Source organism: Lissotriton helveticus, chromosome 2_1, assembly GCF_964261635.1.
Source record: "Lissotriton helveticus chromosome 2_1, aLisHel1.1, whole genome shotgun sequence".
Lineage (NCBI taxonomy): Eukaryota > Metazoa > Chordata > Amphibia > Caudata > Salamandridae > Lissotriton > Lissotriton helveticus.
Genome location: NC_136059.1, coordinates 368,612,952 through 368,639,421, shown reverse-complemented (window position 1 = coordinate 368,639,421; position 26,470 = coordinate 368,612,952). Strand labels below are relative to the sequence as shown.

The 26,470-nt window shown below is 44.3% G+C and overlaps 1 protein-coding gene across 2 annotated transcripts in view; it reads left to right on the top strand.

The window, feature by feature from the left end:
* The window catches only part of LIFR (LIF receptor subunit alpha), a 682,553-nt gene that overhangs the window by 218,971 nt on the left and 437,112 nt on the right, over positions 1-26,470 (top strand). For both annotated transcript variants that reach the window (XM_078674980.1, XM_078674981.1), the window contains exon 2: positions 20,882-20,943. The gene's annotated coding sequence lies outside the window, so the exon portion shown is untranslated. The remainder of the gene's footprint in view (positions 1-20,881; positions 20,944-26,470) is intronic.

Below are 26,470 nucleotides of genomic sequence, written 5' to 3'. Positions count from 1 at the left end.
TTGTTGTAAGTGGTCCACCCACAGTGCAGCTCTAAACTTTGCTGTTTACAGCAAGTGCATTCCAGAACCAATGAGTAAATCAAAGTTATTGCATTTTCCGCCTACTTTAGGGGTCAGTGATAAGTAAATGCCAGGTCTGGTTTTCTCAACACTGTAAGTTAGGAAAGGATCTTTAACCCCTTAGCTGCGGCGGCTATTCTGCCGCAGTGCTAAGGGGGAGGGGGACCCGCGCGGCGCTCCCGTACTCGTGACTGAACCCTCGGGTGAGCTGTGCTTGTGACTGAACGGTTCCGTCACGGCCCCGCCCGCCTGATAGAACGCTCAGCGCAGGCGCGGAATTCGCGCCGCACAGGCGCGGCGAGCGGGCCGTGACGGAACCGTTCCGTCACCAGCACAGCCCACCCGAGGCTCATGACGGAACAGTTCCGTCACAAGCACGCAAGGGGTTAAATATATTAAATCAGGGTTTTCGTTTTATATCCCTATTCATTCATTGACATCCCCTCTTACAAGTTCGAAAATCGCTTGTCTCGTGGCCTGCGCTACATCTGCGCAGCATTCGCCATTTTTCATGTAAGGAGTATTTGCTGTTTCTCGGCCCTCCTTTTGAAGAAGCCTTTGGAATCCTCTCAGGGAGGTACGCCTGCGCCTGCTGGAGTAGATATTACAAACACCCGTCCTCTGTCTCTGATTTATTCCAAAGTATTCAAAAATCTGTTTAAAGACCAGTTTAAATCTGCGTCTCACCCCCCTTGCTTTGCTGCTTAAGGACATCTGTAAGTAGCTGCTGCAGGTTTCTGTTCGATGGGCGCCCTCACACTGACCTTGTTTCAAATCAAAATACCAGTTTATGTTTTCTTTAAAACCAGACGCGGATGCACGATCCGGTGGCATGCACTATAAACGCAAACCCTAGCACTCATTAACATATTTATGTCCGCTTGGACTTCTGTTCCCGTTTTGTTTGTATAATTGAAGTTAGTCATTTGCAGGGCTCCTGGCCGTTCTGCGGTAGGAGTGGCAGCACCTTGTGTTTTAACTTTGACAAATACAACGTTTTCACTCAGTTCTCCTTATTAAGAACATCTCCCTCTTTATCTAAAAATCTATGTTCACACTTCCTCCTGCTATCCTTCCGGAAGTATTCCTCACACCTGATACCTTATCCTGCTTAATCACAGGATCTCTCTAACACCCGCATCTTCGGCTCCTGCAGCCTCCTACGCATCTTTTTACTTCACATTGTGGGCATAACCAGCTAACATTTTATAATATTATGTTTCTTCCTCACCTCCAATGTGTCCTCCTCTACTCCTACAGTGCTTTGAAGTAGCATTGCAGCTATGTAAGCTCTATACAAGCAACCAACATGACGTAACATCACGTCCCCTTCCACTCTCACTAAAGAAAGGGAGGAAAATACTCTTACTTGAAAACCTTACTTCCAGCCCTGGCACCAGTTAGAATGTTGGGTAAACTAGTTGAGTCAGCAAAGGATTAGTAGAGAAGATGCTCGTCATTGTGAAGGAAATGTGGCGCTCTTACTGGCTCCGAGTTAGGAAACAAGTCACCGGCTTCTTTAAAAATACGTTAATTATATGGGCAGCCTGCGACTAGCGAAACCGGTACCTGCTGAGTATTTGATTAATCTTGCTGTTCTGAACTTTAGAGTACTTAATAAAGACGATGATCAAGCCTCCATGCATATTCTGCAAAGCTCCTAAAAGCGGGTTTGTTTTACCTCATACCTGTGGGGTGCATACAGGTTTTCCAGGAAACCAGTAATCCTAAAGTACTGCTTAAACCTACGAGCTAAAGTTCAGAGAGCGAGAAAGGAGATTGAGTTACAAATATGGAGTATTTTTAGATTTCTAAAATGGTCTGCATGCACTAATGAGGAGCTCGTGCTGTCCTTGCATTCTGAGTGGGTGAGGAGCATTGTACAAATGTCACAGCAAGAGTTATACTTGGATGGAAGATTAGTACTGGGATTAGAAAACCGTTTAAGGGCCGCGTACAGTAACGAAACATGGCGTTTGTAAAAATCCGTCTTCTCATTGGAATGGCTGCTTTACTAAGGATGACCTGTCAGGGAAAGCATTGAGACCGACTCGGAGTTGGGGGTTGACGGATTTGACTAAATGTGTTCTCAGGGTATCAGCGGTGGTGCAGAAATAATCATATAAACTTCTGTTATAAGAAAAGGTAATACATTAGTATGGGCAACTGTTGGTCTATGATTGAGGAGTCCATTCTAGCAGATCTCCTCAAATTAGCCAGGCTCTTAGTGGGAAAATAATGGTGAATTTAAAGAAATTATTAAATATGGCTTTAAAGTTACTGAAGTTATGCTGCTTTTTAGCCACCATGGTAAAAAGCCATATGTGTCCTACAGAAGAAAATGTGTTTGTGAAAGCCATAGCGTCCTCCGTATTGTGTATGTGTCCAGTGCCCTATTGGTTCCCAAATAATGTAGGTGAACAAAAGTTACAGACACGGTGCCAAACTGAGATCATACTTCTCCTGGTATAGCCTAGCTCCGTGAGCTACAGAAGAGCACTGGCTAAGGCATCTTCTAGTAGATAGGCGGTTCTAGATAGCAGGTATTAGTTAGTTTAAAGCTGATTTTGTAGCGCCACGAGGCTGCAGCAGGTCATTGGTACGCATCTTCAAAAGTGAGAGTACACTTACATATGATGCACTCTTTAAACAATACCAAAACCTGTAGGAAGTCCAGCCTTATCTGTATTCATTCGGGATAAATTGACAACCACACATTTACACTGGAAAAACCTAATCTGGGGCAGGTGCTCTGTTGTCTGGACACACCCATAAAGAAAAAATATTAAGCATTTGTCCAGGAAGGTGCTTTATGTCATTTACAGCAGATATATGCTGTGTGGCATACCACTTTTTAAATATATATATATATTATATTGCTTGATCTGTGCTTTCTCACTATTAAGGAACTTGAGAGATGGTGATAAATCAGGAATATAGGGTAATCGATATTTTTACTCCTGTTATTTTCTCAAATTATGAGCAGGCTTTTATTTATTTCCACATTTTTTACTTTTCAACAACACAAAGACCACGAAGAAAGAAAGCAATTAAAATGCATTCGTTTTGATCTAAAAATCACATCCCTGTTATGATGTTTTTTAAATTTCTTTTTATTTACCCAATGAACCCGTCTATACAACAGTGTACATGTTTAGGGCAGTATGTCTCACTGCCCCACGCGCATACCCACAACACTTCAGTGAGAGCAGCGAAACAAAAAGCACTCTGGCAAAAGTGGTACATTACTATTTATACCCTCCATCATTTTGCGTGTTTGTACAACAACTAAACCTCTATTCTCGACCTCTTTGATCCCCTCCCACTGCTTGCATGCACTTAACCCCTCTTGCCCCTGTCATGGCTCCTCTACCTCCACCAGAACCTCTTTTGTTTGAGGGACTCCTACTTATGTACCATGTTGTGTGCTTTTTCATCTTGTGTTTCTCCTGTGCCTTAAAGATCCATTTTGTTTTCGGGGAGGTACTTCACTCTATTCTTACTTGCCATATCTGCCCTTGTTACCATGATTCGTTTCCACTCTTTGTGTAAACTTGTCAAAGAAAACATCTGTGGGTCATTGGGAATCTGAACTCCCACCACTGTCCTAAACCCACAGTGAATTTCAGTCTAAAGTTTAAATGTTTGTCACATCCTCAGTTCATTTCAAAATATTTCCTCCTTACTTCATAATTTGCATCAAAATCTTGAGGTACCGGGGAACGTTGTACAAAACCATTCAAGCGAGCAGCACCATATGTCCAAGATCTTCATTCGATTAACATTTATTTTGAGGACCCGGAAATCATTTGGGGAGAAGTGGCCTAAAGGCCTGAGCTGCCAACGTTGAAATGGCGCAGTCTTGGCATCGGCTCAGCATAGTATGAATCTGGGCAAATCACACAATCTGCGGTGTCTAAACAAACTGCCACAAAACTCTTTTACAGATTATATCCCTGGTCGAGGTCACATTCCCCAGTCTGAGTTCCACAAAACTCTAAATGCCTGTGAGCTCTTGCATCGCTGGAAAGTTCATTCTCTTGCCATGGTGTTTTACTCAAGTGCTGCGAAGTGGCTAGAAGTCAGTATGCCAGCGCTACGAACTCTGGTAATAAATAAGAATAAGACCATCTGAAGAAGCGGAAACGTTTATTGATCTCTTTTTGCACTATTGTGTTCACAGAGCACCTTTTTACCCGCAGGTATACATCAGTATTATTACAACCTAGGGGCATGATTTCTCTCCTAGCTTCCGCGTGGATATCTCCTGTTCTTCTGTAGTTGTCCATCTTTATTCGCTCTCTGTATCAAACTGCTTTGGACATAATTTATGCTCCTCATGTGAAAAGGAACGATGGGGCACTTAATCGAAGTGGGGTGGGAGGAGTGGGGCGAGCAGGCATTTTGCATTAAAATAGCAACTATGAAGGTGACCACAATGACGTTAGTGAATGCTTAATATTGTTTGGTGGTAAGATTTAACCAGTGTCATATAAGAGGGTACCCAGCTGCAGTGAGGTTGTGTGTGCCGGAACCCTGTCAAATATGGCCATCCGTGAAGAGCTTGAGGAAGATCTGTACCTCATGAACAGACCTCATTAATGTGGTTGAGTAATCTGCGCTAATTACGTGGTGACCCCATTTGTTCTAATGAAGGTGTGATTGCAGCCCATCTGAGTTGATTATTGGAAGTTCTTGGCATTTTCTGAAACATGGAAACAAGGGGAACATCTAAAAAAGATGGAGGCAGTTGGATTACTGTTTAGTGGAAAAGCTACTAAGTTTTTAACCGGTGCAATTCTCCGATAGCCTGAACCTCCCCGTCAACACTCCCCATCCCTGCCCCTTCATCACCCTCAGAAAAAAAGGGAATGCTTTGTTATTCAACCTCTACTCGTGTGACTGACTTATGCTGTTAGTATTGGTGCCCAAATAGTTGCATTGTTTCAAATTTATGTGTGCTGTTTTCCCCCCGTGCTGGACAGGCTTTGTAATGATTGTGGGTGCTCTTGAACCATAAGCGGTGCTATTTAAACACTGCAGGTTAAACAATGACATTGGCATCTTACTCTTGCCCATCTCAATAGCTGGCACTGAGCATGAAGCCAGAACATGTTGTGTATTTCCCACAGGATGTACATAATTCATTCCTTGTATCCAGTCTTTAATCTCTATGGGAATTACCCAGAATGTTGTCGGTGCGCTCATCCCTTGAGTGTGTGTAGAGTAAACCTGATAAAACTATAAGGCAATCATGATCTCAGAGAAGGTCAGTGGAGGTGTTTCAGGATACACACCATACATTTGGATTTTTCTGCATTGACAACTACTGATGATGCAAGAGACCTTCAGAGGTGAATTATTAGATGTGGGTGTCCATCCAGGAGAGTGTTACCACTATTTAGATGGGAAAGCACAGAGGGTGGATTTTTGACTTCAGGTCTGAAGGGGGGAGGGTTCTGCCAATTAGGCTCTGAAGCCTAAAGATTTGGCGTATGGTGCTTCAGATGCACGCGTGGACATAGGCTTGCAGACATATTTTTAATTTGTGGCAGGAACTCTTAGAAGTCTGATACTAAAAATTCTGTCTTGTTAGGATTGTTACTTAACATTCTTTCAGATCCTATTTGTTTACTGACAAATTCTTTGGTAATAGGGTAGCAGGTAGTAATTCCATTTCTTCCTACTCGCTTTTCACTATTTAAGTGGAAGTGTCAGGTCGCATATTGCCAGACTACACCAATTTCCCCTAGCATGTGAAACCCCGCCATTTGAAGAAACCTGCACCATGAACTTAACAGGACAGTAATATCCTCTTTATCTTCTGCAGTTTTTGATTCTTTCCCTTATCTGCCCCTCAACAATTGTCAGGCTGGTCACGGTCAAGGGTATCCCTGTGGGGTGGGGAGGGCATCAATGTTATATTGTCTTCAAGCGTCAAAGGGTGCATGGGTTCACTTCCACTGCTCCTGGCATTCTAGAGAACCGACAGGCCATGGAGTGCAGTAGGCCGCATCTGCCCTGTCTGTAGAACTGGGGAATCCAATATGCACTTTGGCATCCCTTGTCGATGGCTTGTGTGTGGTCGTGCTATCTGGAAGTCTGTATTTATTCCGAAGGGAATAGCAGTGGACGATTGTGCTGGCGTTCTCTTACGTCATAGGTGAGGTGGCAGCTGATGCATTCAGTCCTCCCTGGCAGGGTCCGAGAGAGGAGGTCCACAGCTGCTCGTGACAGCCACAACGATTCATGTCTAAATATAATAAGACAAATATAACATAACATAAGTAACCTCAGAGTGCAGAACGCGACCAGTGGCCTAATTTTGAGTTCTAGGGACACAAATTCATCTTATTTCTTACAATTTCTGCTCTGGATTCTTGAAACTGCCAGGGTTTATTTTAAGATTCTGTGTCTAACCTTCCCCATTGAAGTGGATGTGTTGAAAGCCTGTTTTTGAATGTGACAATAAGTAGCACATGTAAAGGATGATAACCGATTTTAGTCACAATATGAATCATTTGTTAGTGGTATCCTACTAAATGTAGGAATAGTGTTAGGTTCTTAGGCAATTTTTCATGTGAAAAATGCTACTCCTGAGTTGGGATTTAATTAACCATATTTGCGGGAAAACTGTTTTCTCTCATGATTTTCCCACAGAAGATATGGAAGGTTCTCCGGAAGCTAAAATGAGAGCACATTTCCTATAAGTTCACACTATCTTGCTCAGCCATGTGAGAATAAAGTCTGCTATTCTGAATAAACCATGTACTTTCAACAGCTGCAGCCTGTCAGTTGATTCCCCAGTGTTCTACTGCAGCTTCCCACAGTGTTCTAATGAACAGCAAGAGTTCTAACATTCTGTACTTATGACAAAATTATGGCTCACCTGAAGCCATCTTGATAGCATCAGAGCTGTCAAATCTAATGCACGTCCTTTAGCCATACGCAAATTATATTTGTTAGTTATAGTTGTCTAACCACCCACCCACGCTGCCTCCAATAAAATGAATCAAACTAACATCCCGTCCCTCAAACGCGCAATCTAAACTCCTGGATTTAGAATCTAGCATCTCTACTTGAGGTTCCACGAACAGCCTGTAGAAGAAGGCGGCACGCACCTGCCTCCCTCGTGGAGAGCGAGTTATGTTATGTTATATTTATGTTATGTTATATTTGTCTTGTATAGCGCACGGCTACTCAGGGAGTGTCCCGGCGCCTTATTGCAAACCTGTGCCAAAACATAACAAAGAAAAAGAAGCAGAGAATAAAAGACCATGAACGAAAGTCAGACTGCTATCTAAAGAGTAAAAAGCCAAGTTTTCAGGCCCTTCCTAAAAGCCAACAAATTGGAGGTGCAGCGCAATGTCACTGGTAGAGTATTCCAAAGCTGCGGTGCCAGCAATCTGAAAGATCGGCCCCCTGTACGTGCCCTTTTTATACGAGTGACCACGGCGAGGAACAAAGACTCGGATCTCAGGGAGCGGGCAGGGCGATAAAAAGCTAGCCTCTTTTGGAGATATTTTGCTCCTGACGCATGTAGGGCTTTATGGGCCAAGGTCAAGGCCTTAAAAACTATCCGCTTCCGGATAGGCAGCCAATGGAGTGACTGCAAGAGGCCCGAGGTTCTAGCTCGGCCAGATAGTCCAAAAACGACGAGTCAACATCATATTACAACAACAGCCCATTGCGGGGCTTTGGTGGAGTTCAGAGATGAAATATTTGTCTCGAGGGATTAAGGATGTGGTGTGGGATGGTGTTAATCGTTATTTTAGAGCGTAAAGATGAGATTGGCGCACTGTAACTTTAAATACTTTGCAATCGTTGTACGTGTGATATTTATGCGCCAGACCCCACAGCTAAATCATGACAGTAGATAACTACGGACTTGCATATCTATTACAGTCGGTGTTCATGCTTCTTTTCTGTGCCCTTGTCCCATTTGGGCCCGGCACGTTTTGAAATGTTCACAGTCGGAGCCCTAACTCATCCCTTTGTGGGACTCCGTGAATATTGGTGAATTCAGAAATACAAAGAGGTAAACTCGGGCAATACAATGGTTCTCGTTGTTGCCATTCAAAAAAGAGCCTTTTACTACATTGAAGCGAAATGAATGTAAAGCTAGCGTAGTCCTGGCTTGGGGAGTTCCTGGTGCCGGAGAATGAATACGTTCACGGTTATTTATAAGGAGCAAATGGTTGGCACTGTTTCTCTCCACAAGATCCAACCAAATGTGAAGGGTCTTTGTCGACTTTCTGCAACCAATTTACACAAAACAAATGAGTTTGGACTATTATAGGTATTTTCATGAGGTATAACAATCCACTGTGCTCACAATGTTTTACACCATCGTGGCCCCACCCCGCGTAACATTTATATAGCGACCCCTGACCCTAAACGGGAGCGGGCAGCTTGCGAACATCCACTGATCATGATTGGGCGAGGGTCACTTGCGAAAACTGTTATGTGCAAAAAATGATGTGATTTGCGCCCATTGTGAGAGATCGTAATTCTGGACTGTGTATTGTAGCAAGATATGAGTGTGCTTTATTTCTTTCTACCTGAGATTGGCGATGCAGATTTTGTCCCTTTCATGTTCTCTACATTTTCTGTGATTTAAAAGATTATGTTTCATAAAATGTGCATTTTTACTTTATGCGCGTGGGAGCTATGCGGTTGAATACAAACACGTCTTGAATTATTTGATATGGCATTATAATTATTGCGTACTCTGAGGTACGTACGCTCATAAACACAATAGGGATATTCACACATTCATACATAAAAGTATATTTGGGAACTAGGAAATGTTTATTAAATTGAAAGTTTGGCTTTGCATGATGCAGAGACAGTAAATAAAGGACAGCTGACCGAAGCGGTTTCCTGTTCCCAGCCAGCTGTTTTAGGAAAACCACAGGTTTTATCCCAGCGGAACGAGCAGGGGTGGGAAGGAAATGGGAGATTTAGAAACAGACTGTATCCCGACTCGTGTAACTGAAGAATCACTGCAGTTCATTAAAGACATGACTGAATTTAAGGCCCGTGTTAAATATACATGCACCTAGCCAAATGCCCACCAAGGCCAGCTGGATCAGTTTCAAAGTTGTGGGGCGATGAGAGCTTAGAACAACACATGCGTACTCACACACATTCACATCCACCCATCTACAACCATACACATGCACACACCCACCCATACGTCCACATACTCACCAATCCACTCACAAACACATGCATTCATATGTACATACATACTCCCATAAGGGTTGCACAAAGAAGGCACCAGCATGTGGTGGGACGCCAGAAGCATGATGTCGTGGTGGGGCTTGGAAGCATGATGTCGTGGTGGGGCTTGGAAGCATGATGTCGTGGCGGGGTTTGGAAGCATGATGTCCAGGCAGTGGTTGGAAGCATGATGTCGTGGCGGGGTTTGGAAGCATGATGTCCAGGCAGGGGTTGGAAGCATGATGTCGCGGCGGGGTTGGAAGCATGATGTGGTGGCGGGGGTTGGAAGCATGATGTGGTGGCGGGGGTTGGAAGCATGATGTGGTGGCGGGGTTTGGAAGCATGATGTCGCGGCGGGGTTTGGAAGCATGATGTGGTGGCGGGGTTTAGAAGCATGATGTCGCGGCGGGGTTTGGAAGCATGATGTCGCGGCGGGGTTTGGAAGCATGATGTCGTGGCGGGGTTTGGAAGCATGATGTCGTGGCGGGGTTTGGAAGCATGATGTCCAGGCAGGGGTTGGAAGCATGATGTCGCGGCGGGGTTTGGAAGCATGATGTGGTGGCGGGGTTTGGAAGCATGATGTCCCGCAGGGTATGGAAGCATGATGTTCCGGCTGGGTATGGAAGCATGATGCCCCGGCTGGGTATGGAAGCATGATGCCCCGGCTGGGTATGGAAGCATGATGCCCCGGCAGGGTATGGAAGCATGCTGTCCCGGCAGGGTAGGGAGGCATGCTGTCCCAGCAGGGTATAGAAGCAAGATGTCCCGACAGGGTTTGGAAGCCTGATGACATAGTTACAGGATGAGGGCATGGCTGTGCCTAATTTAGCGCACTCCCCGGAATACGCTATTTTCACGCACAATAGATACTCAAGAGGAGGAGGGATTGCTATGGCAATTAAATCATGCTACCCCTGTACCAGGAAAATTCTGGATATAGCTGGCTGTGAAAGTGCACATTTTGGCATCACGTTCAGCCATCATTTCATTATGTCTGGTTTGCTGATTTATAGACCACCAGGCAGTGATGTGTCTTTTAGGAAAGCTCTCCCAGACTTTGTAAGTTCGCTAGCTCTGGGGTCAGCTAATTTCAGTATTATTGGGGATTTAAACCTCCATTTTGATACCCCCCACACCCCAGTGATTAGTAGCATTCTCGCAGAACTGGAGGCACTTCAGCTTCCCCAGTTGGTCGTTCACCCCACCCACGGAGGTGGACATACTTTGGACCCGATATTCACGATTCTGACTATGGTCAAGGTCCGCTTACCAAGACCTATAGCCTGGACTGATCATCATTTGATAGAGTTTCATCTTACGATCAAGGATAGTCCTTTTAAAGTATCAGATAGTCATCTTCAGACGTCTTTGGAAAAAACTCAAGCTAGCTGACTTCTATCATCTTCTCAGTGGTCTCCCGCTTGGTTCTTTTGAGGATGCCGAATCTGGTTATGATCGTTTCTGTGAATGGGTCACTAAAGCCCTTGACTCCTTGATCCCTGCAGTTTGGAGTAAGAGTCGTTTATTAGAACCTAGCCCTTGGTATAACGACTCTCTTCGACTCTTAAAGATAAGGTGTAAGCAAGCGGAAAGAGCCTGGCGTAAGTCCTATGATGCTGGGAAAAAACCCATTATCTAGCACAAGTTAAGAGGTATCATAGAGCTATATGTAGGTCGCGGGCAGCCTACTACTCTCATGAATTCAATATTAGCTCCAATCCCACGAAGCTGATCTTCAAAGTGTTAAAAGATCTTACAGCCAACAGAGTACCTGTGGCTGAGATCTGTTCACTTTCACACTGTGAGGATCTTGCGGCCTTTTTCGTGGACAAAGTGTCTAAAATCTATCGCTCTTTCCCTAGTACTAGTCTGATAATGGAGAATTAGAGCTCTATGCTTAACGCTAATCCGGCCCTATCCACATTTCCTGACTTATCGGAGGAGGAGTTCGACAAGCTGGTAGCCAAAGTTAAATCTGGGTCACCTGCGGATCCTCTTAGACCAACACAATTTAGAGAACTAGCCTCATTATGCTTGCCCCCTATACGTCAACTCACAAATTTATCTTTTTCCTCGGGCCTTATTCCTCCCAAATGGAAACAAGCTTATGTCACCCCCATCCTGAAAAAACCTGCACTGGACCCTCTCAAACTGGAGAACTATCGACCCATCTCCCACCTCCCTTGGGTCGCGAAGGTAGCAGAAGCCCACGTTAATGGCACTCTGTCTAACTACCTTCAGTCTGCTAATATTCTGGACCCCTCGCAAATTTTTTTTCGTGCTGGTCACAGTACCGAGACCGCACTCCTCTCCATGACAGAACACCTGCGTTCCGTGTTGGACTCGGGTCAACCCGCGACCTCAGTGCCGCGTTCGACACGGTATCGCATGCAATTCTTTTGCAGCGTCTGGGAGAAGCAGGTGTCAATGGTGTGGCACTGGATTGGTTTCAGTCGTTTCTTACCGACCGCACCTTTAGGGTCACCACTCCACCATTCGAGTCGAAACCCTATACTATTGAGCAGGGAGTCCCGCAGGGCTCGGCACTTAGCCCCACGCCGTTTAATCTTTATGTGCAGCCGCTGGCCAAGCGGTGGGACCTGACTATGGTCTCTTACGCTGACGACACGCAGCTGGCGGTCGCACTTCGTGGGGACTCAGACCCTGAGGCTACCAGATTTCGTGAGGGTCTCAGTGCAGTGGCTGGTTGGATGACGGCCAATTGCTTACAGCTTAACGCTAAAAAGGCCGAGGTTTTGATTGTGGGGAAGCACAGCAATCTTTGGGGCGACAAATGGTGGCCGTCAGAACTAGGCCCTACCCCCACCCCGGCAGCTGAGGTGAAAAATCTGGGGTGTGGCTTGATCCCTCCCTTAGTTTTTCCATCCATACAAAAAAAGTAGCAGCCACCTGCTTTGGGATTTTACGCGGTCTAAGGCCGATTTTTGAAATTTTTTGACGCCCCCACCCGACAGCTGATAATTCAGGCTGCCATACTATCTAGACTCGATTATGCGAGCTCACTTTTGCTCGGAGCTAACCTGGCGCAAACTACCAGATTGCAGCGCGTTCAGAACGCGGCTGCCAGGGCTCTGATAGGCCTTCCTAGATTTTGCTCGGCCAAAGAAACTATTCGTAAGCTTCACTGGTTACCCCTGATTCAGAGGATCACATTCAAGACTCTTTGTCCATCTTTTAAAATTTTGAAACAATCTTCGCCTCAGATATTGGAGCACATCATCTCTCCTTATGTTCCTCATCGGCAGTTGAGGTCCTTTGGGCAAAATTTAGCTGTTGTTCCACGTTTTAAGAGAAGCAGAGCAGGTGGTCGCTCTTTTAGAGTACTGGCACCCAAACTGTGGAACTCTCTTCCTGCCCATATCCGCGCCATGGATGACTTACTGGCATTTCGGAGAGCTGTTAAGACTTTCATCTTTCCCACTGGATCTTAGGGTTTCTTCGTTTGATTTCTTCTCTTGCCCTGTCTGAGTTGTGTCTCTTCTTCTGATACAGCGCCGGGACGCCCCTTTGCTGGGGCAGCTGCGCCCTTTAAAAATGGAAATAACATAACATAACCTGGCAGGGTTTGGAAGCATGATGACCAGGCAGGGTTTGGCAGCATGATGTCCCGGCAGGGTTTGGAAGCATACCAAAGAAAAAAGCTGTTACAGCACAACCTTTGTCATGTATAATGATCCAAATAAAGTATAGGATAAGTTGTGGATGAAGTCTGAGATCCAATGTAATTCTTGAAACAAAGTTAGATGAGGACAAGCTAATGAGACATCAGGCATACAGAAACATTCAAATAGTCCAACGCAACAAGGTCATCTGTAGGTTTTCATGCTCTTTTTTTCGTTTTAAAAAAATTTCCCAGCACACGATCTTGCCGACATGTGTTTCGTCTAATCCTAGACTTTCTCAAGGCGAATTCAAGATGTTGTCACGATGTGGTCAGATGAGAAGACTTCATATGCTAACATCCATTTTACAAGCACGAAAGTCAATATTGCATAGTAAAGAGGGCAGTCACAATCACAATGATGTATAATGCGAGTAACAATTGCAGGCAAATAGTCCCCTGATGATACGCACAGCCTGGTAAGTATGCAACCCTTAATTCTGTCCCATTCCACATATACTCTAACGCATCCTGTTCCAATCAGGGGGCCGTCAGTGTGCCGTCACTTAGCTTAGCACCTACACACAAGCAGATAGTCAAAGTAAAGCAGCCAAACCCTGATAAGTTGGCAACCAAAATCGACGGCAATCTCCACAAGCAGAGATGCGTGTTGCAGATGCCCATTTGGGTTTGGAAGCATGATGACCCAAGCGGGTTTGGAAGCATGATGACCAGGCAGGGTATGGAAGCATGATGTCCCGGCAGGGTATGGAATCATGATGTCCCGGCAGGGTATGGAATCATGATGTCCCGGCAGGGTATGGAAGCATGATGACCCGGCAGGGTATGGAAGCATGATGACCCGGCAGAGTTTGGAAAAATGATGACCCGGCGGGGTGCTCGAAGCATGCTGTTTCAGCAGGGTGCTGGAAGCATGATCACCCGGCAGGGTTTGGATGCATGATGTCCCGGCCGGGTATGGATGCATGATGTCCCGGCCGGGTATGGATGCATGATGTCCCGGCCGGGTATGAAAGCATGATGTCCCGGCAGGGTTTGTAAGCATGATGTCCCGGCCGGGTATGGAGGTATGGATGCATGATGTCCCGGCCGGGTATGGATGCATGATGTCCCGGCAGGGGTTGGAAGAATGATGTCCCGGCAGGGGTTGGAAGCACGATGTCCCGGCCGGGTATGGAAGCACGATGTCCCGGCCGGGTATGGAAGCACGATGTCCCGGCCGGGTATGGAAGCACGATGTCCCGGCCGGGTATGGAAGCATGATGTCCCGGCCGGGTATGGAAGCACGATGTCCCTGCAGGGTTTGTAAGCATGATGTCCCTGCAGGGTTTGTAAGCATGATGACCTTGCAGGGTATGGAAACATGATGAACTGGCAGGGTATGGAAGCACGATGTCCCGGCCGGGTATGGAAGCACGATGTCCCGGCCGGGTATGGAAGCCCGTTGTCCCGGCAGGGTTTGGAAGCACAATGACCCGGCCGGGTATGGAAGCACAATGACCCGGCAGGGTTTGTAAGCACGATGACCTGGCAGGGTTTGTAAGCACGATGATCTGGCAGTGCAATGCCCCTCGTCATCGGAGGATCCTCTTAGGGCTTTGTCACACTGGTGATGTCACTACCCTTGGGCCTGTGAGATCTTAAGCTGTCAAACCATGGCTGCATAATTCCCGCCCATTAGCACATGTAATGCACTTGGCTGTCTGAACTTGATATGATGAGTGTTTGTCAGGCTGACCTTCGCTCACTCTGACAGACACGTAAGTCCTGGAAATTGGAGTGGGGCAGAGCCATCCCGTCAGTACTACCTGGCTGCCATGAAATCAACATCAGCGGGCACCTGAACGCTTAATCCGAGAGTTGAAAGCATTAATGAAAAGAAATAAAAAGCTAAGCAATAAACTGAAGGAATGATACACCAGAATGCATACAACTAAAAAAGCAGCTGACAAAGCACATCGTATAGCTATGTAGAAAGAGGCATAGGAGAGCGAACAAAGCAAAATGTGATCTTGTGCATGTAGTCCTGGAGTCTCTTAGCACTTTACTCGGGAATCCGTGTATGATGGAGTCCATTTAAAATGGAATAGTCTTTTTTTCGTGGGTCTTTCTAAAGGCTTATTTGTTCCTGATTATCACACCAAAAATGGTCATAAAACCACAAATGCTCAAAAGCACTTTTATCCCGCCCATTTATTTGGGATGTTGTAATTTTTGAGATCTCACTGTTATCGTGGGGACATTGTGTTACGTTTAATAGAATACATGGCAACATATGCACAATATCCTAAAACTATGTATTCTGCAATCCGTGGAGAGATTGGATGATTGGAGAGCTATGACTCCATTCTTCCCACCAGGTTGCAGGGCTGCTCCCCCACTCTGCAGGGTTGGTTTTCAGAAGATTCCTACTCATCACTACTGATGTGTGGCTGAAAGGAAGAATCTACTGAGCGCCTAGATGTGCTGAACTAGCGAACCAGGTTTGAATCCCCTATTCGGCTCAACATCCTGGGATTCTGGACAAATCACTTATGCTGCAGTGCTTAAAAAAACTGTAACGTGGTTCTCGTGTATAATAAACGTCTGGTTCTCATGTAAAGTGCTCCAGTGCCCTTGAGCCAAGTTCACGCTGTATGAACCTGCAAGAACAGATAGTTGTAGACAAATGGAATTTAGCTGTTTTTTTCTCTTGACCCGCGCCTACTCTCAGGATTGTTAAGACAGCTGTATTTGTGTAACTCTAAGGCCTACAACTTGCTTAAAGGTATCTAAAATCGGATTTTTTTTTTTAGATAAGGCTGCAGTTGAGTCCTAATGGCTCCCTCATGTGATTGTGTGAAATTGTGGGATTCTGAAATTTGCCTTTATAAGTAAAAAAAAAAGTAGCATTACTATTGGTTCTTAATCATGATGCAGAGTTAATGATTGCCAACTGAGGTGTGAAAACTTGATGATCGCCAGGAAATTCTGGAAAAGATTGATGGTGGACCTGTGTCTGTTACTGACCCCGCACATTCACTGGTTTTAATAAACCTCAGTACATTTTCAGTTGCTGACAGACAAGTTTCTTAACCTGTTTTAATGAGATTTGGTATCCCTTTAGGAGGTAGATCTGATGTTGGCTTCAAAATAATTTTCTATATAGTGGTGGTGATCAAACTTGCTAATAATGCTAAAAACAGTCGCACAACTCTTGAGTGGCGTCATGCAAGTGATTCTATAGGTGAAATGGACAACAAAGGTAATGACACAGCCCAAGAAGTCTTAAAGCTTCATGTACAACTTGCAACAAGAAGTTTCTGGCTTTCTGCCATCTAACCCTGGATCTGTGATTGATGAGCAGAGCTGAAAAAATGTTGTATGAAGTACCATCGGGTTGAGGTTTAGGTGAAGCGTGCATGGCAATAGCCAGTCCTAAAATGTCAAGCAGCAGTCTGCGAGGAAGAGCCACAACTGGTCAAGTGTAGGAGTCACCTTTGAGCATCAACAGAAAGTATGATCATACCAAGCAGCACCGAAGCTTCGACAGAAAAGTGACGGCCATAGCAAGGATTTGGGAAAGCCTCGCAACCAGTAACATCACACACTCTTAGTGTGCTTGCCATGGGCTCTCCTGCTACACGGATGCACTTTGAGGCCTCTCAAAAAAGACTGTCCCAGATGAAAGAAGGGGCCATTACCCCTCAGAGATCTTAGAACCCAGGAAAAATGAGCACTGCTGGTGATGTCCTAAAAGGTCTCACACCTGGATAAAAGCATGGCGAGAAAATAAAACAACGAAATAAATACGCACAAAAAATCCATAAACACAAAATCAGCATAAAAATTAAAGTTGCTCGCTCTGATTTGTCGTCTGACCTCTCGTCCAGCCAATGTCCCGAAATATTTGCAAAATAAAGGGATGGAAAAAATGAGATAGGGTACCCTCCTCTGGATGTTTTCTAAGTCATGTGCCAACAACATTTGACACAAATACGTGGACCTGCGCTCAGGACTTCTAATCACTAGTTGTAGGGGAATGGGCAGCATGGGCGACACCCTTCACAGGGCAGAGGAAGCATAAAGCATTGCAAGGACAAATGCATAAATTAAAAAGCAAAGCCAGCACAAGATTCCGAAACAGCAACCTACGGGAACTCGCAGCTGAGAAGAAGGAATGAAGAGGCGAGAGATCAATAAAATCAAAACAAATGAAGTGATTGTTTATCGTGTAGTAATAAACCAAGTAGGCATTTGCAAAGCCGGTAGGTCTTGGTTGCGAAACCTATTTGCTTAGCCAATGTTTATTTTTATACTTTTGTTAACTGGAATTTGTGACTTAATATTTAACTTCATATACAGAAGATGTGCTTATAGATACAAGGTTGAATCTCCTACAAACAGATGCTTTGTCTTAATTGCATTCTTTGTTTGTTTGATATTTCCTTTAACATCAAATAACAGCCACAAAAATTATGGGGAAAGAAGATATAAAAAAATAACGCCCAAAATAAACCTTCCAGATTGTACCTTGAGAAAGCACGAGAAAGGAAAAGACCAACTGCAGGCACAGTCTCTAAACTGAGCAGATTATTACGAGTGTTACCTCAGACAATACTGGAGTTTTACTTATAAGAACGTATTCTCGAAAAATCAAAATATATGATCCAAGAAAAACAGAGAAATGGTTTAATTTTGTTAGCAAAAGAAATTGCACCACGTAGCACTTCTGGTCAGCTCCTAAACCGGGCATCACCCTCCACAAACAACATCTCGGTGTGCATGCAAGAGAGATATAGCTCAGTGAATACATATGTAAATGCTTTTTAGAATGGGGGGGAACATTAGAAGTGGCTGGGGGACTGGCTGAGGTGGAGTTATCAGGGAAGGGACATATAGCTATGGGGTCATTGTTGAGCATTGAATGCGACAGGGCATGGGGTAAACCTGGTGCATGAAGATCCGGGCTACATGGACCCAGAAATGTGCAACAAAGAGCTGTGGCCCCAAGAGCACCATTTTAGAGATCTTTTCTGAAGCAGAGGAAGATAGTTTTTACTTAATCTTGTCTGTTGTGGTAATGACATCCGCCCTCCTCTTAGGGTGCAACATAAGCACTGTATTTTTTTTAATAAGCAAATGTTTATTAATTTTATTATAGAAAACCATAAACCATACAGTGCAAGTGGTCCATGACCCCTCAAGAATTACAGTTACATACATTTTTGACAAGTGAATCATTCCAACCCATAATTACCCCACAGTTTCCCCCTAAATCCTCTTGTGTGTGGGGGGCTCACCTCTCGCTGTCTAAATGGGCTCCTCCATTTTTGCACACCAGCCCACTGCCCTGCGCCAGGTCGACACTATGCACTGTATTTTTATTTAAGGAGTAACTTAAAATCATAACTTAAGAGAGGAACGTCCGGAAGGAAAAGAATGCGGGGGAAGTGGTGCTAAAGTGGGTAGAGCTACGGCGGAGCAACAGAGGAGTGGGGTGAGCTAAAAAACGTATAAAATGAAATTATGAGAAGGGGTAGTAGGAGCAACAGACAAGTGGAGAGAAGCAATACGGAGAGCTCATGGTTAATGAGCGGAAGTGATGGGGGAAGCAGTACACAGGGGAAAGAGAAAGAAAACTTATGCACTCCCATGTGGTGCTGAAAATACAAATAAATAAAAGGAAAAAGTCGTTTCCTGAATGACATAAGCAGCATCATTAGTGGAAGGATGAAGGCCAACCATTTTTTACACCCGTGAGACCAAAAGGCTCCGGGATGGGGCAACCACACAAAAAGGGAGACACTCTATTCAATCAAGAGGAGATAACTGAGATAGCCAACAAAACCACCCCACCCTTGTGCTATATTAGGAACAATAGGTGTGGCCAATAGCTGAGATTTAACAGGAAGTTAAAGCAACTATGAAGTGAACTGCGACAAAGTCTTTAACATAATTTGAATACAATAGGCAGAGAGAAATTAAATAAAATGTAAAACCTGCAGAGGAAGTGCTTAAGGTGCTTGTGAGCAGCCCTTAACAAAGTTGTGTCTATGCGCACTCTGGACGCTTTAAAAGCAGTGAAAGGCGGAGAAACAGACGTTGAGGTCGCATCATTCGTATGATGTCAAAAACAATAAAAACAGATATTGCACTCCCGATGATGCCACAACAACTTATTTTTCCTCTAAATTTGTTGAACGAAACTGAGACAATACTTTGGTAAAAAGGTGTACATTTGAACATTTTAAAGTTCCATACCTCTGTCACGTTTTTTAAATTACTGATGTATAACAGATGCATTAAAGCCCTTGGAATGCAAAGTATAGGTAATACTTAGTGGGTATACTTCCAGAGACACACATTACGTCATCTCAAACTACATGCCACTTATTTGTATGTGCTTACAAAACACATTTGGACTTCATGTGGCTTCAGAGAAAATTTGTATGAAACTACATTGGTATATTTAGAATATTTACAAACTTTTATAGAAATCTTGCCTTGGTTAATATTCTAAAATATTACCCAAATTATAATTTCTTTAGCATTTTAATAACTCATGCGGTCTGATTTGGATATCTTTTGTAATACCTGTGGTCATGCTTGTGGATACAGCTGTATGAATGTGTTGTCTTTTCTTAAATTGTACGTTTTTAGCATATGTTTTCTGCATTTCATTTCAACATTGGGAGTCGTGTTAGATTAATGTTTCAATATCTACTTGATGCGGTATTTATTGAGGGAAATCTCAGATTGGTTTTACAGAAGCAGTATCGGATCTGAATCCGGCTTTCACTTAAAACACAAGCAAACTTTCAGAGTTTTCAGAAAGAGCTTAGGTAGGGCCTTTCAAACAGGCCGCTAAAATGGATAGTTAGCCTGACAACTTCCTCCCTACCGTCCCTTCCCCATTGGAGGGTTAACTGCATCAGACCGGAAAATTAATCAAACAAGGCAGCATCATTTATCTAACATGACCTACACCTGAGAAATGGACTGTCCTGGTCAGAGAGCAGCAGGACAGAAGTGACTCAGTCGGGTGACCCCTGTATTAGTTGACGGATGGTCTTTCAGAGCTCCTATCTGACAATCGACCAAATGCGCTGTAAAAGAACAGAGAAGGTATGTTTTCAGCGCTACACAAAAACAGGAAAGGAACATATAAATGAAGATCACTGTTGGAGTAAATCAGTAGATGAAACTAATAACATATCTTCAGTTTCTTTGAAAAGCCCATTGAGTCCTTAGATGTTTTCTACACTTGGAATATATTCTGTAAGATTAGAGTGTTTATAGAGGGATGACGGCCAGGAGGCGTCTATCCCGCTTATGGAATTGGAGATACCTGTATCTTGGATGATACTATGTCTACTGACAAGGTTGAATATCAGATGGTTCAAGGCCATCACGTTCCTAAGAAGTGGTTGGTAGTATTTTGGAAGGGGAATTTCTTTACAATGGATACTCCTTGGTGTAGTTTTGTATAATTTGAGTATTGTGGTATTGGTAACTTTTGTTCCTGTCTGTTTGATACAGTGATGAGATTGAATGGCAAACATACATTCAGGAAGCACAAAAACAATGGGTCTTCTGATGGAGGACATGTGTGGACAGGTGTTTTTATTAAAGAGTCTGTGCAACGTATTTTGTTATTAAGAGAAGTTCTTCACACCTCTTAAGTATCCCCTCCCTCCAAGGTTTGTAATTTTAAATCATCTGAAATACCATGGTTTGGTATATCGCAGTTTAATGTTATTCATAACGCAGAACCAATTTTGATTGTAAGGAATGCGTACTTTAAAACAATACCATGTGCTTCTTTTTATTGTTTGCTAGTTCTACGAATTTCCCCATTTTTCTTGAGCACAAGAGCAATCTGCTAGAGAAGAATAATATTACTAGTAAAATGGTTGAGTAAAAACATCTGCTCTGCTATAGCTTTTATTAATCTGTATGTTTCCTTTATAGCAGTTATCCGGGAGAAATGATCCGGCATGCTGCCAGAATACAGAGCGCACAGCTGTAGGCAGGTAAGAAGTTCCAGACATGGTGTTTCTAAAAACAGGCCTGAATGTGTTGATTCACGTTTGATCCAGTTGAAGCCTTAAATATCTTTCCCACGAAAGCAAGAGTGTCGAAGTTCTTGTGACTGGCCTGGTGTGAATGAGTATATAGATTACAGTACTTAATTATTTTAAGGTCAGTGTTTTTCACAAATTGCCTCAAAGTCGATTCAGTAAGTGGTGTGGCACAACAGAGTTACAGCTGAATGACTTGATATCCGAGTGCTTCTTTGAATAATGTTTAGGTTTATTTCCCACTCACAGAAAGGATAATCCAGAGGTTCTTGAGAGACCTCTTTAAATGTATACATAGGGGTAAGGTGAATAGGACAGCGGCCTTTTTCCAGAAACAGTTGTGCCGTTATGACTCTCTCTACCTTACTTACGTATACTTTGTCACTGGCGCTGTTTGCCAATATTTATTAGTGTTTTATGTTGATGTCAGTGTTTTGTTCTGTACCCAACTTTTTTGTTTTAACTTTATAAAGTGGTATGGCAACATTTTAGGTCTGGTTTGTGCTATATATAACTGCTAAATAAATACATAATTTTTCCCATTAAGATCTCCAGCTGAGGCAGAGTTAGCTGGACTTGTCGGTGGTCATGTCTTCCAAGGGGTTTTGATCAACTCTCCATTATTGATACTACATCCATGACCGATACTGGTTGAATTGCCTTGGAGCAAAAGGGAATAGGGCAAAATGCTGGTGATCAATTTGATATCATTCTGCCTAAAGATTTTGGCTGAGAGGAAACCGGAAAAGGGGTTCCAAATATTGTCCGTTTGTCCGAGTATAGATTTGCATGGTGTATCTCCATACCTATAACGCAAAAAATAATTTGCTGTTCTACACAAAGATGCCATATTTTGCTAGAAACATAAGCCAATTTCCATAATTAATCTTGATGCCAATATTTTAATGAACGTATAGCTAATGAGGATGGAGGAAGGTTCTGTCTTAATGGGTGAGCCAAAAGGAAGATTAATAATTCTAAAATGATTTTGGATCAAGGTATGCCTGATTAATAATCAATGCTTTACAGAAAGCTGATATACATATAAAGATCCTACCAAAGGATCCTTTGATGAATAGAGCTAGAATTGTACTTGTTTTACTTTTAAACTAATAGAGTAGAGTGTGTGCCAAAATATCTTATTTTATCAATGCCCCACTCTAGAATTATGTACTTGGTTGCATCTTGACTCCAATGTTATTCTTGCTCTCTGTGGAACCTTGCTGTGATGTAATTCTACAGAATGTTAGGAGTCAAATCTTCACAGGTGGCTGGGCTGAGCAGCATGCTGGCTGCTCCTGGTGGGGTCTTGATATGGTCTAGATCTGGTCTATTGTACCATCTTGAATAAAGCTACCTGAAACTCATCACTTGTACCTGACTCAATCACTCCAAGTTTTTGGCGACGATCCTGAAGCGAACCTGCGTCTGTCACCTCTTCAAGAACCTAAAGCAACATTAAAAATACAGAATCTACTGCAACTCAAGTTAAGTTAAGCCAACTGGCATCCTGACCTCACCAGTGACCTCCCATCGGTCGCCCACAGCAATCTGCCAGTTGTTCCTGGGTAAGTGCTACTACAAGAGCTACCTTCACAGTTTTGGGTGTCTACTCCCCATTTTCTCTACACGTCTCTGCTGTGCCTTAAGTGAGGGTAAGCCTAATCTATTGTGTTCAATTACCACATATCAATGTTCGCACTGTCTTGGGAAGAAGTGTGCTACCAAAGTGTCACTGCTATGCAGCCCAAGTCTGTTCATGCTGTCCCTACAGCGTCTGTTTCAACTGCAGCTCAAGTTTGTTCCTGCTGTCCCTACAGCGTCCGCTTCAGCTGCTGCTCAAGTCAATACATGCTGTCTCTACAGAGTCTTAACAGCAAGGTAATTGGACTGCCTGAATGGACTGCCTGAATTTGTATTTCCTGTGCGTAGTGAGATTCTGTCTCACACGTTCAATTTCGTTTGGGACAATTTTAATATATACACAGTGAATCTCACATTCTACAATTTCAAACTGCCTCGACAATCTACTTAGTCTGCCTGAATTTGTGTCTCCCGTGCGCACTCTTGTGCTTCTGTCCGGGGCAAACCAGTTTAATTTCACGTTCACCAAGACATCAAATGGAGAAGTGATGACTGTCAGAGTGCTGATTGTGCCACACGAATTCCGAGCTGTACAGGAATCTGTTTACTCGAACAGTACCTGTACACACTGATTAAACGTGTGCTCGCAACTTGCATCTATTCCATATGTGGCGGCGCTGGAAACCTTCAATAAGGCATATTCACTATTGAGAGGTGAGGCCTCTCTTTTTCCCTGATTGTTGGCGCCCCTCTGAGACATAGAACCTCGGTTTTACCAACCGGTGTGTTGTGTTTAAAAGTATGTCTCACGCGCCTGGAGCAGAGCGCGCGCTAACCTCCACCTTCTCCACGGTGCCTGTGTCTTCCTCCCTCTTCCCTGCGACATGCTGTTTGGTGTTCCCTGCTTGCACGTACGTGCCATGAGCCTCTCGGCACGGCGTGATATAGCGTGCCGCCATCTTGGAGTTGGCACAGGATGCTGTTGTACGCTACAATTTGCCAACCACGTCTATTTAATATGGCGCATCAATAAAGTTTTCTTCAAATTGTTGAGGAACTTACAACCACTTCCGCCTGTCTGGGGTGGAAACTAGTGGCACCTGGCACTGGCAGGCTCTGCTTTTCGAGTACAGCTACGACTTTTGCTGCTTTTCTCCGATGCTCCGTTTTCCATCTTAATGGTCCGGTAAGGCTACACTGACTTTGTAGTTATTTCGGATTTCATCTGCAGATCCTTGTTACAAGTCTGAAGTGTGAAGATTTCCGCTGCCTTGACTCTGCTTCTTGACATTTTGATTTGCTGAGTTGCTACCTGTCTAGCTGCCCAGGCACTTCTGTACTCTTGTGGTCATTTCGCCTATTGTAGTTGACAAGTTTACAGCTTGGTTTGCCTTTACATTACAGGTTGCTGTTGGGTGCACAAGTTGGGGATGTGCCCAGTGTGCCACCATTCGTGCTACTCTCTGGTGAGGTATTGCTCGTGTGCTGCCTCGCCTGAGGGCATGGTGTTTTTCAATTATTACGTGGTGGCCCTGCCGCGGAGACATGCACCACCCCGATTGCTGGGGGTCACGGGACTTTGAATCACCGAAGCCTGATGTGAAGCGGTACCAAGGGATTAATGGACACATAGTATCCTGGGGCCCATACAGGGCTGTATATTTTTCAGCTGTGGCGCTCCCATCCAGGGAATCAACACTTACTACAAATCCCACAATGCAGCGTTCACACTCATTTGAGTTTTTTTCAATTAACAATGAACAGTGGGAGTGTTGAGCGCCAAGGACAGTCGAGCCGGACAGTCGAGCCTCTGATGACGAGCAAACGGCTCAGAAACGCGTCAGGCGCAGAACGACAGAGCTGACACCGGCATACTGATGTCTTCTACCCGCTGGATGGCGGTGCCGCTCGTGTGCTGCCTCGCCTGAGGGCTTGGTGTTTTTCAATATATATGTAGTATTTCTATAAAGCGATCATAACAAAAAGGCAGCGGAGTGCTGTACATGGTCAAAGTCAGCATAAAGTCAATGAATGAGAGGAGAGGAAACAGCCATGTATGGTTAATGCACTGTGATGTAGTGTTCTTTAAAGAGGTGGGTCTTCAACTCTGTCTTATATTGGAGCAGGGTAGTGGGATAATATTCCAGATCCTGGATGCATAGATAGAAAAGGCCTGCTCTCTTGTTTTTTTCTTTTTCTCAATTCTTAATCAGCGGTCTGATGGTGACCTGGCTGCAGGTGCGTTGAAATCCACCATAGGTGATGATCTTGCTTGCAGGATAAGCTGGGCGCTGGTAGTAATTGCTTTGTAAATTATGCAACTGGTTTTGGAGATGGTGCAGGCTAGCAAGGGGAGCCAATCAAGTTTCAGCAGCATCAGGTGATGTGATCATGGTACTTTAGGCCCTGGATGAGAAATGCTGCAGCATTGTATGATACCTTTAAGGGGGACCAGTGTGGAGTCTGGGAGGCCATGGAGTAGGGCATGGTCACCATCCAGATGTGAGATTACCAGGGCTTGAACAGTAGTTTAATATTTCATAGGTCTCAATTAAAAGTATTTAGGAAGAGTGAAAAGATTTGGTCAGTTTATAGTGAGTGTAGGTGAATGCTTTAATAGTGGTATGAATTTACAATGTTATGGAGTGGTTTAAAAGTCCTTGTTAGAGGTGGTTGATTAAGTAGAGGAAGATATGGTCTTCTGCACCTACCTTTAAGAAGCTTATGATGTTGGACCACAATTTTATTGGTAAGGGTTGGAATGAGTGCCAAGCTTTGGTAACATAATGTTCTTTATTTGGTGTTGTTAGCTGTTCTCAGATCTTTCACCGCTTTAACGGATATTTATCTGCAGCACCTGTGTTCTGCCTAAAGGATATGTCTCTTGTCACCAATCTGTTCCTGGTTGTAGAAGGCTGTGGGACTGGGGCGGGTGCTTGAGAGTAGTGCAGAAGGCAGGAATGACGTTGTGATCAGACCATTCCATAGGTAAAGATTCTAAGTATGTCAAAGAAAAAACAGTGCACATGACTTGGTCCACATTTTTTAGCTCTGCAGTGAAAGGGTATAGGGTGAAGAATGTTTTGTGGTATTTGAAATGGACTACAGGGATGTTGAAATGACAGAGGTAGATTATATTTATGTGAGAGATGTTAGTTGTTGAAAACAGATCAGGGAAATTGAAGAGGAAATGTTTGTCATATATTAGAGGGAGAGCTAGCATATGGAATGTGATGGAAAGAGTGAACAAGAAGAAAGGTATGTTTTTGATGATTGTGAGATGCAGAGTTTTTCTGTGGATGATGGAATGATTGCCAACTGATTTGCCGTTCATGGAAGATTGGGTCTTAAACATACTTCTGTGATGAAGGTGCTATACAACTTGTGATATGAGGGCTGCTATGTATGATGTGTGCCCGTGAGCCATGTTCACATTAACCTCTTCCACGCTCGTTCCGTCACGAGCCATGGGTGGGCTGTGCTGGTGACGGAACGGTTCCGTCACGGCCCTGCCGCTGCGCCTGTGCGGCGCGAATTCCGCGGCTGCGCTAACGTTCTGAAGAACGGGCGGGCGGGGCCGTGACGGAACCGTTCCGTCACAAGCACAGCTCACCCGCGAGCCGTGACGGAGTGGTTCCGTCACTGAGCAAAAGTAAGCAGGGTGATGTTAGGACAGGTGTGTGATGGAGAAGTGTGTGCTGTGTGTTTATGTGGATAAGATTGCGGAGTGTAGCCTACTAAGGTGTTTAAGATGGGTGAGTTTGAATTTGTTGAAGGAAGGGGAAGGGATGAGTAGCAGATGGTAACAGGCTTGCTGTGTTTTCCTATGCAGTACTGAAGCAGCATTGTGCCTGCATTCCTTCCAGGCTTGAATGAGTCAAACCGCGAAGTTGGC